Source organism: Rattus norvegicus, chromosome 18 (assembly GCF_036323735.1).
Source record: "Rattus norvegicus strain BN/NHsdMcwi chromosome 18, GRCr8, whole genome shotgun sequence".
Lineage (NCBI taxonomy): Eukaryota > Metazoa > Chordata > Mammalia > Rodentia > Muridae > Rattus > Rattus norvegicus.
Window position 1 is genome coordinate 52,536,646 of NC_086036.1, and position 15,419 is coordinate 52,552,064.

Consider the following 15,419-nt stretch of genomic DNA (forward strand, 5'->3'; position numbering starts at 1 on the left):
CCACTTCCCCAGAACTTGTTTCTTCATTCTGCAAAATGAACCCAGTCCAGACCTGAATGAAGCAGGGGGGTCATAGATTTTCAGGGATCCTAAACACTGGAAAGATGCAAGTGGCTCTCGCTCCATTGTTAATGAGGTGATTCTCCAGATCTCGTGGGCTCCACTTTAAAGTCTAACGTAGAACTGTCTGGAGAAAGAGTCTTGCTGCAAACTGTTGTTACCTCTGTCATGTTTGTTACGTATGAGCATACAGACTTCTAAAGGTCAGTGTCATACATTAACCATTCTGTAATTTAATATGATGTTCAATAGGCTGTGACTTTACCAGCTATACAGGTAAAGACTTTACCTGTCTATTCAGGCTTCAGCAGTAGTACAGTTATCTTGAGAAGTTTTCTGGATGTAATTGATTCCACTCATTCATCTAGAATGTTCTTCTTTAGCAAGAATGAATCTTTTAAAACGTTTGTGTGTGTGTGTGTGTGTGTGTGTGTGTGTGTGTGTGTGTGTGTGAACATTCTGTGTGTGATGAAGCACAGCCATAGAGGTTTTACAGGATAACTGAGGCATCGGTTCTCTCTCCCCACCTTTGAGGGGTTCTGGGGACTCGGGCCAGCAGGCTCCCTTAGCCTGCGCTTTCTCCTGCTGAGTCATCTCACCAGCCCAGCACTTAATCTCTTTAGGGCACCATCCACATGTTGTTGTCCTTTTTAATTTCTAAGGTCTAGCACAAAGCCTGGCAAATATTTGATATTTAATAATAATAGAAGTTCACAACGAGTAGTCAGAGTATACCAGACTTTGAGGTGTTTGTTAATATGATCTTTTCGTGTAGATGAGGAAAATAAAGTCCCAAGTATAGATCCACACTCGAAAACTCTAAAAGCACTTTATACCCACTACTTTCTATAAATTCTGTTGAATGAATGCATGCAGAATGAGGTGATGTGTTATGATATTCACACTTCTTTCAGGTGAAGAACAGGGTTGGAGATGTGCATATAGAAATCTGGAGGATGAAGACTGGGGCACCTATGCAAATGGCCCTATTCAAAAGCAATGGTTCGGTTTATTACAAGTTCTGGGATGTAGGGTGGAATATATCCATCATTGAGGTGAAGAAACAGGTTCTGGAGATGTAGCTCAATGAAAGAGCAACCGTCTAGCCTACACCATGCTGTGAGGTCATTTGCCATTACTGAGAAAACAAAACCAAACAAAACAAAACTCTTTAGGAAACTTGATACCGCATGGGAGGAAGGGCTGCATCAGATGCTAGGATACGTGTCTTCCATTTGTGCTTTCCTTACATGTTTCAAGTAGTCTTCATTCCTTATCAGAAAAGGAAATACAATCCTGTAAGCAAAACTCACTTCACCTGCCTCTGATGGAAAACTCTTGTGCATGAATGAGAATGTTGTTCCTCAGCAGATCTAACTGATATTTCATTGACAAACACCTGTCACCATGGTTGAATCTTCTGGGCTCCTTGTCTTATCGAGGGCCACAAACTTACATGCTATAGAGCCCAGTAGACAATGGAATTGGCACACAAGATCTTGGTGGGAATTACACTAGCCAGGAAGCAAAGCTTGCATTCGTACTGTAGGAAGCACCACCTACTGGCCTCATGGCCAAAGAGGCTGCTGGTCTTCTGAGTTCTGAGAAGAACCACAGAAACACAGACGGTATGTAGAAAGTTGAGTTATAGATGATCATAGCTTATATAACTGTATTTAAAAACTCATTATGGCCCAATAAATAAATCATCAATGGCTAGGTGGGTCTATGGGGTTCCAGCTTGCAAACTGAGTTTCATCAGGGGACTATCTAGAGTTCCCTTTGCCTACTCTGGTAGATTAAGGGACTGGGGGAAGGAGTGAACCTAATGTTTCCCATTTTGCTGCTTGTTAGTGTGTTTGTTGAGAAAGAGGGTTGGACAACAGTCTAAAATTCATTTTAGACCGTCTGTGGGTTTGGAATACACTGTTTATGACCCAGATCCCAAGTCAAGAGTGGCTGGTAGCTACTGTGACTATGTATTATTTTCTCCCTCACAACCAGTCAAGCTTTTTGCTGCACAACAACTGACATGAACTTGCTGAACTTGCAGAAAAAACCCACAACCCGATGCATACTTTCTTACATTGGATGTGCTTCTGAGGGACAGCAACTCCCTTCGTCCAGAGTGCCCTGGCTAGATTTTTGTCAACTTGACATACACCAGGGTCATCTGGGAAGAGAGGTCTTCAATTAAGAGAATGTCTCCATTAGATGGGCCTGTAGGCAAATCTGTGGGGTATTTTCTTGATAGATGATTAATGTGGGAGGGTCCAACCCACCCTGGGCAAGCAGTCCTGGGTTGTATAAGAAGGCAGGCTCAGTGAGCCGGAAAACAAGCTGGTAAGCAGTGTTCCTCCATGATCTCTGCTTCAGTTCCCTCCCTGCCTGAGCTCCTGCTTTAACTTCCTTTCATGACTGTAGCCATAAGAAGAAATAAACCTTTTCTTCCCCAAAGTTGCTTTTGACCATGGAGTTTATCATAGCAACAGAACCCTAACTAAGACACAGGGCATTTCTGGACAGTCAATGTCCTGTGAGTGAAAAGCTTTTCTGAAGAATGGAACTTTCCTCAGTCAAAGGGCCCGGCATTCCCCATTTACTCCAGCAAAGCTGTAAAAAGCACCAAGCAAACTTGCATCTCTTTGGGAGCCAGCTTTCCCGGCACGAGCATCTCAGGCCTGCTGTCTAGTTTACGGACAGCATAGTCTCTAGTTTTGATGGAGGAGGCCACATAAACGCAGCAAGAGAAGACTTGGGACACCTGTAAAATTAGTTCCTGCTGTAGCTTTAAGAACCATATTTGGACATAGCTTTCCAGAGCCTCACTTTCTTTAAATACACCCGTGGAAAGGAACAATGTGGAATATTAATGGACTCTGCGAAGCTTGGGGGAATAACAGTTTCTCTTGAAACCTGAGGTGTTACATGCAGTGTTAGGGGAAGACAGCTTTTTGTTTCTGCTGGCACAAACTTTCCCTCCCACCACACAGAGCTGGCAGAGGACTTTCTAAGCTTTACTTTCTTTAAGCAATAAAGGGAAAAAGTACCCATCATATATCTAAGCTAACATTACCAGAGCCCTGAATTGCTAGACACATAATCAAAGATTATGATTAGAGTGACTGTGTCACCACAGGTTGCCAAGCTCGGGCCTTCTCATTTTATGAGGACCGTGCTTGTTGCTTGACTACTCTTGGTTCATTGCCACAGCATTCAAAGGCCCTGCACTGTAGCACTCTCAGGTTTGTCAGGAACCATCCAAGACTGTTTCTAGAAAGCTAGACACCTACTTCGATTGCCACGCCTTCCTTCCTTCCTGTCACGTGGTAGACAGCACCATTCTAAGTTTTAGGATACCTCAGACTCTTCCATCCCATTCCGATGAGGCCTGAGGACAGCCAAGTGATCATAGAACCTGGTTTGACTGTCCCTACATTTGCACTTTTTAGGTGGAGGAAAATCGTAGATGTAGCTCAAATTCATATATTAATGTAAACCCCTCTTTCCTCACCAAAAAACCACATTCCACCTCATCTTTTCTGTTCTACCCTTTCAACTCCTGGATATAAAGAACTTATACTTTAAACACTGGGCAACTGAAAGGTGCTTCAATGGACCAAACAATGCAACTAACAAAGTTACTTTCAAAAACTTACTACAAACAAACGAGGACAACTTAACTATTCCTTAAGCTGTTCCCTACCTCCTAACTCAAAGTTAGGGCTATCTGCATCTCTGAATGTCTTCTTTTTTTTTTTCAGGAGCTGAGGACTGAACCCAGGGCATTGCACTTGCGAGGCAAGCGCTCTACCACTGAGCTAAATCCCCAACCCCATGTTTCCTCTTTATAAGGAAGTCTACCAACATATATACTGAGGGAGCTAAAGCTTGCGTGTAATCGGCACAGCATATTTTGGGGCTTATTTTCAGATAAGTAAAGAGCTGCAGTTTGGACGAGATACAGTCATGTGCTTTTGCTTTAAGAATTGAGAGATGCTTTCTGAGCTACACGACTCGCTTCAGCTGGGTTGTGGTGCACTCATAAAGTTATGCAGCTATCACAGTAATCAGTTTGGAACACATCACTCTGAAAAGAAACCCCATGTTCCTCAGCTGCCCTCTTTCCTCTCTTGTTCTGCAGCCATGGCATCCTGTGAATGTCTTTACAAACTTGCCTGTTCAGGACCTTGTGTATAACCGGCAGGAACGATATGTGGTCTTCTGGTAATGCTTTCTTTTTTTCAGTTCCCATTAAGTTTCAAGACTCAGCCACACTCGCACATTTAAGTGTGACAGACACACAAGGGCACTGTCTGAATGTTCCACAAGGACTTGCACACCATGCACTTCCTATTTGCTTTTGTGCCTTCGTTGGACAGTGTGCACCAGACCTTGGTGCACTTGGTGTTTCTGAAAATGTCACACGCCAGTAGCCATCTTCCCATTCTATTCTACTGCACCCCAAGCCCATGCATACAAAGTAGCCTCACATTTCCCTCTCTACCCCAGATATTCCTCACGATTTACTCATTTTGGCTAACAATAAGACCATCTGCCTGAAGTAACTTTTAAAAAAAAAAACAACTTTTTTTTTTTTTAATTTCCTTCAAGCCTGACCCATCCGATACTGTGCTAGAATAGTTCTCTACCCTGCTTTTTCATCACCTCTCACCTGCCTGCTTACTGTGTACCTCAGGCTCAGTGACACCAATTGGCTAGTCCCCCCAAAGGCCCATTTCTGACCCTGCTCAGTCTCCTCTGTCCTGGCTGAGACCTACGCCAGGTGAATACAGCAGATGGCTCTATTTTGAAGGCAAGAATGGGAAGGGAAAAGGGGGCAGCTCATGGTTTTCATCAATTTACACTAGCACCCGAGGTGACCGATGGTGAATCAGACACCCGCCAGAGCTGAAGACAAGGCAGACCTGCTTGAGTTCCTCCTTGGGCAGTCTGGGCCCCACCCGCACAGGTTCTGACAATGACTTTTAGAATATCTCACCTATATGATCCTAAGGTGCAGCCTTCAGAGCTCCTGAACATGGCAGTGTGGTACACGGGACAAGTGAGGGTTGAATAGAGGTTGGAGGGGGTGCTGGAGGCACATTAGCTCGTCACCCTCTGTGGTGGTTTGAATGAGAATGGTCCCCATAGGCTCCTAAGTTTAAATGTTGGTTCCCAGTTGGTACACTGTTTAGGAAGGATTAAGAAGCATGGCCTTGTTAGGTCTTGTTTTGAAGTTTCAAAAGCCCATGCCAGGCCCAGTATCTATCTGTCTGTCTGCCTGTTGCCTCTGGATTAGGATATAAAACAATTAGCACCTGTCTTCTTCCCACCATGATGATCATGGACTAACCTTAAACTCTAGGCAAATCCTTAATGAAATGCTTTTTCTATAAGCTGCATTGGTCATCGACCTCTCTCCACAGCAGTAGAACATTTAACTAAGATACCTCTATTTCCTGGCATAGAAAGGTACTTTGGGAGGGGGTGGTTACAGTGGCAGAACCTTGTTCTGGATTTTCTTTGTCACACTGCTGATATGGCTGAGGTGGCAATCATGAACTGTTGCCCCTCTTCATAAGAGCCACATGAAGATGACTCTTTTGATGGATGAGAAGAGGCTTGTGTGTTTGAGTGTACTGGGCCCCAGCAGCTAAACCTGTCCCAGGCACAACCACCAGTTTCTTGGATAGTAAGCAGATTAAGTAAGGCCTGAGCACAGTGGGGTGTCTGTCATCTGTCTCCTCCTTCACTATGCACCCACACCCCCTCTGGGGAAGCTCTGGTTGAGGAGGCACTGGAGGGAATCGTGTAGATGCATGCCATGAACACCACCCTGGCACCACCTAGGACTGTAATGGGAGTCACTATGGCTTCACAAAGAATGGTGTTTGTTTTTTAGTTAATGAAAACATGGATCGATTCTGAAAAGCCAGCTTTAGACGGAGTGGGGGATAGAAGAGGAGGAATAGAATGGGCAAGAGACCTGGCTATGGTATCCTGCCTCTCCCTAGGACAGGAGCTAGCTAGCTGGCTACCTATGACTGGACTTTGCTGCTGTCTGAGTCTACAGGCTGGTCACTTCCTCAGTACAGGATCATGTGTCAGGAACAGCAAAAGAGCACCTCAGAACTCTGGCTTACAGGGCCAGAGTCTAAAAATGGCAGGGCTCAGATTCCCTCCTTTGAGTATCAGAAAAGGCAATAGGAAGTGTCAGCAGCAGGCTCAGAATGCAGACCTGTGGGGAGCTAACTTTGGCCTGGAATGGCAGTTTATGTAGGGTTTCAAATCCATTCTCACTGCTGCTTGTGATTTATGATGGTGAGGCTCAAAAGGAAGGAAGCAAGATCCCCAACTTACTTTCCAATGGGTCACTTTCTGTTCTGGTACTCTCCTTGGGAGGCAAAGCAAAGGAAGCATAGGGTTCTCTTAGAAGAGGCCCACAGTAAACATTCAAACCAAGTCAGAGTCAACTACAATCCTTTATCTTTTTCCTATTTTCAGCTCTCTTAGTCTTCTCATATTTAATCAGTATTGTCTACCATTTATCTAATTCTAACATTGGGAAGTTAGCTAGAATATGTAAAAACAACTATAAAAGAACTAAGTAGGAGAAAAAATTTAGTTAGGTTGTAGCAGGAGAAAACTCGCTTGTGGTTTCCAGCTAACTAGGAAGGGAAGGGCAGAGTTAGTACCTCAGGCTGATAGAGGGTCTTGAGATTTAAGATCAGTGCGGGGACAGGGGATGGGGTTGCAAGAACTATGGACAGGGGCATACTTCTCCTCTTTTGATGTCCACTATTCTCTGAGAAAGCAAGGTACTGATCTACAGGTAGCTCTGGGGTGGAGGAGGCAGGGAGTGTGTGGGGAAGGAAGGTTTAGAAAAATCCCTGTTGATATTCTATATTCGGAAAAGAAACTTGGGGTAGTAGTGTGCTGTGGGAATAAATGTCTTCTACAGGGACGTGGGAAGGAGTAAAAGCAATCAATCAAGTCAGGTCTAGCTGAGGCAGAGTACCCTGAAAAAGGAGGGTAGGAGGCCCAGCCCTAAGGGCCAGGCAATGTGAAGTGCACAGAGGATCCACAAGGCAGTACATTGCAACTCCAGGGCCTACAGGGTCAATGCCAATGCCTTGTCAAGGATCAAGTAGAAAGCGAAGGAGCTGACTAGCCAGGGCTCCCAGGGTGGGGCCTCTGGGAAGCAGTCATGTTTCAACATTCTTGGGTCATGGATTTCCTTTAGGAGATGAGAACCGTAGAGCCACTTGAGGAAAATGTACTAATGTCCAAATAATTCTCCCGTTCACTTCTGGGGATCACAGGTGACCAAAGCCAATGCACAGACTCCAGGTTATAAATCTCAGGTCTAGAGGGTGCTACTGTGCCCAGAAAGAAGAGGAGTGACGACAGGAAATACATGGCCAATTGTTTCATCCTTTAACCCTCTGGCAAACTCTATGGGATAATATAAAACCTGGCCTGAATAATACATAATTGGCCTAAAAGGTTAGCTGGATCCTTAAGTTGACAGCATGGGACTGAGTCCAGGGGAATGGTGGGGGCTTGAAGGACAGTAGGGACATCTCAGAAACAGCCCAGAATGAAAAGGAGAATAAAGAAAGATGAGAAAACCAGAGGTAAGGAGTGAGATCAGCAAATAGATCACCCTCTATTTAGTGCCAACACTGATAGAGAAGGTCAATGAACAATGGATAGAGTTAGGATGAAAGTTTGCTTTAGCAGCCTCCTCTTAGCATTTCAAACCCATATCTTACAATAGACTAAGACACACAGCATTTCTAAAGTGAAGATAAACACACACACACACACACACACACACACACACACACACACACACACACACATACAGAGTGAGAGTGAGAGTCTGTATTTTTACTAAAATGATGCCCATCCCCTTTTTTGAACTGAGGCATAATCTAGATGTTTACCTTTATACGAGATATATACTTTTCATCTAGACATTTACTAAAACCATAATGTAATTCTGAAAAGATGTATTTTGGGAGGTAAGGGTATAGAAGATTACAGATCCATGCACTATTATTGAATTATATAATGGGTTTAATTTGATATTTTTATATTAAATACTAGAGCTATCTTTTTTAGATGAATTTTGAGGGGCAAGTGGGGAGGCTTTGGATCTGAAAATACACTGTGATTTTTTATTCTTAAACATATTTTTGCATGGAAAGAGACTGACCTTGGAAGGATTTTTCATGCTTGACTCACTTTGGTCCCTGGGTATGCAACAGTAGGGTAGATTGATTGTCCAAGGAAATTTAGCTTCTTACAAAAGGAAGTTTAAATCATTAGCAGAACATGCCCTGCATGAGTCCACAGCAAGCATTTCTAGTAGTACGAGCATTTATAGAAATATGCCCAATGTCAAATGTTCCCCAAGGATGTGTAGAGCGTACTGTAACCCAAGCAAAATAAAAAACACAGGATTGGGGGCCCAAAGGCCTGCAGTGTGTAACAAGCTTGAAACTAAGGTATATGACCATAGGCAAATTTCAGAGAGAGCCCAAGTGTCCAAGATGAGATTAAATATGTCTGCCACCACAATATCTCAGAAACAGCATCAACTGTGAGCAGGAAACAGTATCAGAAATTAAAACACTTGGAATCTCAAAAGCACCATGTGAAAACATACAATTATTACATAAAGCTTTATATAGTTTTAGCAAACTTTAATTTTTTGAGTACCTACTGTGGATAAACCATTTCTCTAGACATTGTGAATTCCAGGAAGTTGTGTGGAAAAACCCGAAATAAGTTCACTGCAAATGGACTCCTAAGACGCATATTGCTCAGTCTGTAAACCCATAAGACTTGAGCTGAATCATGGGTGTCTTTCTTTGTTTCTTCTTCTGTTTGTGTTTTAAATAGCAAAAGGACTCATGGCCTGTGCCTGTATCTGGAAGAGATATTTGTGGGGCTGAGGATACAGCTCAGTAGAATACCTGCCTACCATGCACAAGGACATGGGACAGGGTTGGAGGGAAGACTTCTATACAGGGATTATTACACGGACGTTGATGTCTAGTAGAGGATGGTGGGATGGGAGTACAGCTTACACCCTAACCCTAATAAAATGACATTAGGGCTGTGGGGATGGCTTAGTTTATAAAGCGCTTGCTGTGAAAGCCTAAGATGTTGGGTTCAGATCCCCAGAACCCATATAAAAGTCTGGGAACAATGCTGAACTCCTCTAACCCCAGCCCTGGGGATGTGGAGACAGGAGACTCCATGGAGGTTTACTAACCATCTAGTCTAACCAATCTGTGAGTTCTAGGTTCAATGACAGACCTTGTCTCAAATAATAAGGTGAAAGTGTGAACACTGACCTCTGTCCTCTATGTTCATGTGTACCCACACATGTGCATGCATCTGTACACAGACCACATATATATATATACATATATATATGTGTATACACACTGTCTTAGGGTTATTATTGCTAATACCAACACCAAAGCAACTTGTGGAGGAAAGGGTTTATGTGGCATGCACTTCCCTGTTCATCACTGAAAGAAATCAGGACAGGAACCTAAACGGGGCAGGAACTTGGAGGCAGGAGCTGATACAGAGATCATGGAGGGGCTATGACGGCTGGCTTGCACAACCTGTTTTCTTATAGAACCCAGTTTCATCAAATGGGCTGGGCTCCCATCAATCAATAATTAAGAAAATGCCCTACACGCTTGCCCAGTCTTATGGAGGCATTTTCTTAATTGAAGTTTCTGCCTCTCAGATGACTTTAGCTTCTGTAGCATTGATACAAAACTATCATTCTCTGTCTCCCTGTCTCTCTGTCTCTGTCTCTATCTCTGTCTCTCTCTGTCTCTGTCTCTGTCTCTGTCTCTCTCTCTCCCCCATGCATGCACACATATTTTTTTTGAGACAGGGGTTATCTGTGTAGCCCTGGCTATCCTTGAACTCATTCTGTAGATCAGGCTGGCCGCCTGCCTCTGCCTACCGAGTGCTGGGATCAAAAATATGCCGCCACATTAAACAGGGGAAAACGTCACATTTAAAGAAGCTCGAGTGGAAGGAATGTCAGGAAAGGAAGTTCAAGTTTTGAGAAGTCAGGAAGACTTCCCAACAGAGACCGGCAGAGGATAGCACATGACGTATCAAATTGGCTGGACCATGGTACCCGGCTGTTCCATCAATACTACTCTAGATGTCATTGTAATGTGATTAACACTTGGGAGCAGATTATCCCTCATAATCTAGATGGGCCTCAAGCAATCAGCTTATGGTTTTAAAGCAAACACTGAGGTTTCCTGGTGAAATAATTTTGCCTCAAGACTGTAGCACAGAGAATAGGAAGTTATTAATCAATGGACAGAAATTTTAGTTAAATAAGATAAATATGCCTTAGAGATTTACATTGCAATGTTGTGTGCATAGCCAACAGCAATGCCTGGTATACTTATCAACTTGTCCAGAGCTAATATACAGTTACCACCACTACAATAGTGAGAGTGGAGGGGAAACTTAGCGTCGACAGTCTTCAGTTTTCAGCTTGCTGTGCTCTATAGATCTGGGTCTCAGGACTGCACGATTAAATTCTTACTTGAGTCTGTTTACCCCGTGAATTTTGGGCTTCCCAGCTCACACAACTGATGAGCCAAAACCAAACCAAACCAACCAGTCAGCTCCTTCCCCTCTCCTCTCCTTCTGAGCTCTATCAGTCTTTTGTTTTCATGTTCTCTCTCTGGAGAAAACTGACTGAGGCAGACAAACAATGTAAAAGGCTAGAATATACAGGAGAGAAATGGGAAATGGAGAGGGTAGGGGGTGGCTGCCGAACCACGTGACACTCCATGCACTCTGCGCAGCTGCAATGGAGACTGGGATTATGAATTGGGGTAGAAAAGAGAAGAGGGAACCAACGTCTGCACAAAGCCTACTGGGCCTTGGACATTTCTCACTGTCTGCCCTCTCATGTGTCTTGGCCCACATACCAGGATTGTATTTGAGGGAAAAAAAATAAGAGAATTATATTTCTAAGGAAACTTTAAAATATGTCTAGAAGGTATTACATTAATATTAAGGGAAGTTGAATGAGGAATGCACAGAAATTCTAAATTGTTTTTGTGACTTGTCTCTAAGTCCCAAATTAGACCAAAGCACAAAGATTAATTAAAGGGCCAGAGCACGTGTAAACACGCTTACCCCCGATATCTAGACCTTCTAAAATCCAGCCTACTCTCAGTTGATCCTACAGCGGAATGAACAAGATCAAAGTTCGCCACAGACTTCCTAGTCATGGGCAACAAAAACAGGAAATCACATCTACATACAGACTAGCACGGGGAAGCCCACAGCATCTATAAAGAAAAATAAGACCAAACCCTTTGTTATTAAATATGAATAGACATCCAAAGCTCGCCACTCTTATTTAAAAGCAAAACAGAAGCATCAAAAAGAAAAACCAAGTAAGGCATGAAGCAGGATATCGGAAAACATAAGAATCTGAAAAAACTCACATTCCATTTCAAGAGTCAGATTCATGCTTCATCCAACAGAATGGAGAGTTATGATAGACCACATAAGTGGACAGGGCAGGATGCTAAGGCTTAAAACTCTTTATCAAGGCATAAAATGACCAATTGAATAAAAAATAAATGCCAACTAGGAGGGGCAAAACATAATGTAAGGAAACAAATCGCAAGCTGGCTGTTTGTTGTTATCATTGGCCAAGTTATTACTACTAAGCTACATCAGACTGTATTATCAGAGACAAACATCCTGGGCAAGGGGGCCATAGCTCATTTGTGGAGGTCAGAAGACAACTGGTAGGAGTTAGTACTCTCTTTCATCTGGGGATTGAGGTCATGTGGCTGGCAGGCACTCTTACCCACAAGCTGTCTCACTAGACCCTCGAAGGGAGATCTTGTTTTTTAATTTAACATTGTTTTAACCAAGTAACATAGCTGTTTGAAACAGAACACTCTAAGGCAGTTCAGTAGAGCAGCGAAGGGATTACTCCATGATTAATTTACACGAGCCCATAGTGTGAACTTGAATCCCACCGGTTTGGCAGCACACTGAACAATAATGGAAGCCCGAGACCTCTCTTCAGCATTGAGAAGCCCTGACTGTTTTTTCTTTGAGTAACAAACAGCACTAGGAAAAATGGTACCAGCGGGACTCTGAAAGTGATGAGCGACTAGGGAATCTCAGAGAATGGCCACCAATGGGCCAGCTATGCAACAAAGAACTTGAAACCTGGGGGCCACGCAAGTTTGCCAACTCTTCTCTTTGGCGTGACACAGCACATCCTTCCGGGTATGTGGCTTCCCTCCTGTTCAGAACTCTCCAGAGTGTTAGTGAGGCTTTTGTTTTTTTTAACAAATGCAAAAAGCTTTAAAATATCTTTGTTATTAAAGCCTTACAATTTGTGAGATGACACCAAAGATAAGATGCAAATGATACATGCGCCAGGATGCCACACAGATTAACAACATGAGCTCTTAATTCCCAGAATGCCCAGATGCTGTTTGTGTTGAAGACAAGGACTCAAATATAGTTAGGAGCTCAGACAGAGTTTACATCAGGGATTACATGTGTCTGAAGTGCAAGGGCTTCGAGTGGGCTGGCCAGGATTTAGTTAACTGCACTCCGTGTTCACTATCCAGAGGTCTCAGTTGCCCGGATAGAAGCAATGAAGAGTAAAAGATAGACCAAGTTTTATACCAAAATACAGGCTATGACTCAGAAATATGATTTTTAAACTGATTTTTAAAAGAAGACAATTTGAGGGAGAGAGAAAAAAAAATCAAGCTCGAAACACAGCAACACTTATTTTGGCAAGATAGCAACCAAAATCTAAAGTATAAGCTATATTCAAATGGTAAAGGCATTGCAGAACAAACTACGACACTGTAGGGGAACACACCAAGCACAAGGTACTCAAATCGTAATTGAAAGGTCTCCTGGTTAGGTGTCTGTCAGCGTGACATCAGCTCATATGAAGAGAGGAACCTCAGTTGAGAAGACACTGCCATCAGATTGCCTGTAGGCAAGTCTGTAGGGAATTTTCTTGATTAATTATTGATGTGGGAGGGCCTGGCCCACTGGAGTCAGTGCCACCTCTGGTCCTGGATGGTATAAGAAAGCAGGCTGAACAAGCTCTGGGGAGGAAGTCAGCAGGCAGAGAGCCTCCCTGATGCCTGCTTCAGTTCTTGCTTCCATGTTATGGCCCTGCATAGCTTCCCTCAGGGATGGACCAGGATCCGGAGCTGGAAGGTAAAACGAACCCTTTCCTCCCCAAGTTGCTTTGGTCATGGTTTTTATCACAGCAATGGAAAGAAAACTGAGAAATGGAGTAATCTGAAAAACTATGCTCAGTTTTAGCTAGGGTTTTTTCCTATTTCCCCCAAGTAAAATCATAATTTACTATTTAATCCCAACTCAGCTCTTCTCTCAATGGAAAGCAACGACTACATACACATTAAACCCTGCCTTGTTAATGTAGTCATTTCCTTGATCATTCAGCCTGCATTACACAGGACTCCAAGGACTATAATCTGGGGTGAGTGGATACAGGCTGAAAAATTACAACCACAAGTTTTAAACCTTGACCTTAAAATCATAGGACAGCCAGGTCCTGTGATCATCTCACTAGGAGGTCACACCTAGGATGCAGCTACCTTAGTGTGTCGAGAATTACCTTTTGCCAGTTTGAAGGGACTGGAGATCAATTTTTAAAAGCCCTGTATTTCTGAATAGTGGGCCATGATCACAACCGTTTGTTTACTTTCTGCTGTAGTTTCAGCACCAGTCTATGAGTCTCGACGACTTTATCGAGCTAAATGAATGTGCGATACCCTAAAAGTAGAAAATTACTTCATCATACACCATTCATGGCCCAAAGTCTGAAGAGCACTCTAAATCAAGTCTTTATTATTATAACTGTATACACGGGATCCAAAGTCATCAAAAGTTAGTTGCCTTTTTCCTCCTGATGATGGCACGGTTCTCATTACAGGATGAGTGCCAGGGCACTGAAAGCTATCTGTGTAAACGAGGACACGAACTTCATCTCTAAGCCTCCCTCTGGCTGAGAAGGGGGAGAGATGTGTGGAGTGTTCAGTGAGTCTTCCTATCATACAGCAAACCATACATTGTAACACATTTAGAAGAAGGGACCCTTTCATCAGTACTATCAGTACTAATATTTTAATATTATCCTTCAGGCTCATCAGTGATAATTAAGCATCACTTCCTATGACCACCCCTTGGTGTCTTCTGCAGTCAAATCCACTTGTGTTTACTAAAATGAAGTGGTACCTTGGCTTCTTCAACCCTTCTCTCCCTGTATGCACGGTCACTGCATTCCTCCCTTGGCAAGTGAACTCCCCTGTGAATTTTCCATATGCCTCCCAATAAGGCTCAAAGGCATTTTCATTCTTTTGTTCTTTTCTGGAATGACCTCTAGGCTCTGCCAACTGGTTCTTGAGGCCTTGTGGAAAATAAAAACTTGGGCAACTCACTAGGTCTACAAACAGAAGCAGCCTGAAAACAATTTACTAGACAATAAAAGGGGAAAGTATTGGGTAGGCTTGGTTAATACCAGGTGAAGAGTTCCAAAACTACTGGGCATTTGGTAAAATCAAAACCTGTGATTGTTTCTTCCAACTTCCCTTAGCACTCACATCCTGACAGCCCAGCTCTAAAACATTCTCCTGTAGTGAGATCAAGAGCTGAGGACAAAACAGGTCTCTTCCTCTCACTTCTTGGTCTTTACCACTCTGTCCGAGATGACACCCGTAAAGTAAGAACCTTAAATTAGCCCGGAGCACAAGAACCCAGCAGTGATGTCTGAGTCTCTCCCCCCATGGCAGCTCTGGGAGTGGGCAGGGAAGAAGACACATTGCACTGTGGCTCATAGGCAGGTGTTTGAGTGTGCATTTCCCTGAGACAAAATCCCAATGAAAATAAGAATTTTCCAGTTGTTGTCTCCACTCCCTTCTATTTGGCTAAAGCACAGTTGTGAGAAAACTATAAAAAGTCCCAGAGTTCTGTGGCCTAGGTTGCACATTTTTCTTAGTCAGGCTCCTTCACTGTTTTGCTATTAGCACCATGGTTTAGTTAACTGCTTTTGAGGTTACTACCAAGATCTCCAAGTCAGGGTGCTGATTTGGTTACTGTAGAACTCTGAAAGTTACCAAGGGACACAGAGGATCCCCAAGCCTTTATCTTCTTTTCTTCTTGTTTTTGACAGCCATCTGACTAGATTGATCAAGTCACCACAACCCACAACAAACCACAGGAAGATGAGATCTTCCACTCAGATAGTTTTTTGAGCTGACTTCTTTGTT

The 15,419-nt window shown here is 43.3% G+C and overlaps 1 protein-coding gene and 1 pseudogene across 3 annotated transcripts in view; both read right to left on the reverse strand.

Moving 5' to 3' along the window:
* Marchf3 (membrane associated ring-CH-type finger 3) overlaps positions 1-15,419 on the reverse strand; it is a 152,030-nt gene that overhangs the window by 101,354 nt on the left and 35,257 nt on the right. The window lies entirely within an intron of this gene.
* The window catches only part of LOC134483030 (small ribosomal subunit protein uS3-like), a 58,304-nt pseudogene that overhangs the window by 12,011 nt on the left and 30,874 nt on the right, over positions 1-15,419 (reverse strand).